Source organism: Akebia trifoliata, chromosome 4 (assembly GCF_017979445.1).
Source record: "Akebia trifoliata isolate Shusen 1 chromosome 4, ASM1797944v1, whole genome shotgun sequence".
In the NCBI taxonomy this organism is placed as follows: domain Eukaryota; kingdom Viridiplantae; phylum Streptophyta; class Magnoliopsida; order Ranunculales; family Lardizabalaceae; genus Akebia; species Akebia trifoliata.
Window position 1 is genome coordinate 44,977,810 of NC_141378.1, and position 2,754 is coordinate 44,980,563.

A 2,754-nucleotide genomic window follows, 5' to 3' on the forward strand; every position below is an offset into this window, starting at 1 on the left:
TAACTTACTAGGATGTTATTTATCAAAATAAATAAAATTGCAACTTACGACTACCATAATCACATAATTTGTCAAACTTTAAAAATATCCTTTTAATTAGTTAAAATTACAAAAACACCCATTTAATTATGATAGAGTTTTATGCAAAATCATATTTTATCTTACTTAAGATGATTGATCATGGGGAGGAAAATCAGGAAGTTTCTTGTCTAGAGTATGGGGAGAAAAATCAAGTTTTTTAAGTCATTTTCATTTGTCTCTTCAAGTTCACAAGAATAAAGTACCTCAAACATTCATCACTAGATGGAGTGATACGCCCGCATCATGATAAAACTTCCATTACCTTACAAATATAAATTGGTCTAACAAATTAACGTTGGGCCCTACAAATTCAAAATAGAAAATTAGAAAAGTTTCTGAATGACTTAAATTACGCTAATTTGAAATCAAATACCCATTTCCAAATAATACAGATCTAATTAAGTAATTCATTGAGAAAATTACCTGATAAACCCTCAAGGGGGATTTCTTTCTAAATAGCACCAAACTTCCTTTTTAATTCCCCCACTCTCTTTAATGGTTGAGTTCAATGTAAATCATCGTTGAGATACACTAATTTAAATCACTGAGAATTGTTTCAATCATCGGTCATGACCCGAGTGGTTGGGTCAATGGCAATTCCGAACCAACTTGTTTTGACGTCTCATCTAGGGGTGTCAATGGATATTTTGAATTTGAATCGGATTCGAATTCAGATAATTTTATATATTCAAATACTTGTCAGATATGAATCCAAGTACCAACATTTCAAATCGGATTTGAAACAATATATAATATATTTTATTTTATTTATTATATAAATAATATAATATATACAATTGTATTTTATTTATTATTAATAAGAAAAAATAAGTTGGATAAGGAAAAATTGTGTTTTTTTTAATATACAAATTATTTGAATTCTAGTCGGATTCGAATTTGGATAGAATTTTAGAACATTTAAATTCAAATATCAGATAAAAAATTTTGACTCGGACATTGTTGTATCCGAACCCATAAGCATCAACACCCTTAGTCTCATTCATGCATCAACACCCTTAATCTCATCCATGAATGAGACGAGTCATCTGAGACAAATTTTCTAATAATCTCTTTGGTGCACAATATCAAGACGAGTAACAAGAAACTTTCACTAATCTCAAGAAACTTTCACTAACCTAGCGAGGCCCTTTTCCCAACTTCCTAATGTGTGATAAGCAATTAGAATTTAGAAGGGCGTTGTACGGTGATGTGCGCACGTGCCCCGTATAAAAATGACCGAAACTCACAAAATTAAGGTGATAAGGTCTATTAGTATTTTGTAGGGATCAGATTGGTATATATTAGAGTGCCCATATTGTCGTAACCAGGCTTGGGCTGGACACCCTTCTCGCAATTATTTTAAAGCGAGCTCTGACCACTCATCATATCCCATTAACTGCCTGAAGGATCATGGTTTTTACTGAATGGAGGTCTATTCTATTTAAAAAAATCAATTCTACTTAAACTTTACTCCTCCTTCGATGTGGGACTAAAAGTTTCCTTACCAATCATTCACAAATATTTGGGTGATTTACACATTACAGCTTCACATTTTGATAAGATTTTTAGATAGCCCTGTGTTTCCAAAATGATGAGATGCCCCCTTTAACCTTGGTGTCTCTTTTAGATTAATGAAAAATGTCCTAAGTACCCCAACTTCATGTCTAGCCAATAAGCCCTTCATTTTTCTTCCCTGGAACAATCTCCAGCCCCTGAAATTTTTACCATCATCTTCAACCTCAAGATTTCCATTTACTTATCCCTTGAGACCTTTATTATGGTAAATATAATATAGGATTTTTGAGTAATAGAAGACTATGGGTTTTTTGGTAGAAAACATTTCTACAAAGGGCACTGTTAAAGATGATGGATCCAATTTAAGGCTGAGTAGTTAAAAATAGTTTCGCACTAGAGGTTTAAGAACTTGAAGAAATCAAGGGTCTTCTACTAGAGATTAGAGACGAGAACATTTAAGTTATTTTTCATTAGTTTACAAGGGGTAAATAGAAGTTGGGGGCATGCTATTAATTTGTAAAGGACTTACCAAAGTGTAGAGGCCTACGAGGGTATGTTTCGATCCACTCTTTATGAGGTGTGAGACTCCAGTTTTTATTCTAGTTGATGACCATGTTTATATGAACTAAGTCTAAATCACCTTCAAATTTTCCATCCAATCAAACATTTCTTAATATCCAAATCACTAAACAAATAAAAAAAGTGAAAAAAGGAAAGAAGAAGTATAGTTTGCTCTTCGAGATTTTTTACAATATTTTTGGCCATTACAACACTAAGGTGGTGTTTGATTGAGCTTCTAAATGCAGATTTTTCAGCGTTTGCGGTGATAAGCTAAGTTTTGAAGCTAAATCAAACGGGGCCTAACGCTTTTAAAATCCGCGTTCTGAAATTTTTAATGCAATTTTTTTATTTTTAACCGTTATTTTGAAAAACGGATGGGAGACACTTCACGCAACAACGTTTAAACACATTGATATGAAATGACGTTTAACCCTTCGTCATTTTTAGAATTTCTATCGTCTGTCCACAATTATATTGACTTCGTTCATCGTTAATATGTCTTCACCCTTCGATTTTGATAGCAGCAATGATCGATCTCATTGATGACGACTACCACTACAACATCGATCGAACCCATTGACGACGATGTTAGCTTCG

General features: G+C 32.9%; 1 non-coding gene across 1 annotated transcript; it reads right to left on the bottom strand.

Moving 5' to 3' along the window:
• Positions 1-1,363: 1,363 nt before the first annotated feature.
• On the bottom strand, positions 1,364-1,472 carry LOC147405231 (small nucleolar RNA Z279/snoR105/snoR108). The gene has a single exon (XR_015178134.1). It is a non-coding gene; the product is annotated as a small nucleolar RNA Z279/snoR105/snoR108 (small nucleolar RNA).
• Between the last annotated feature and the right edge of the window lie 1,282 nt (positions 1,473-2,754).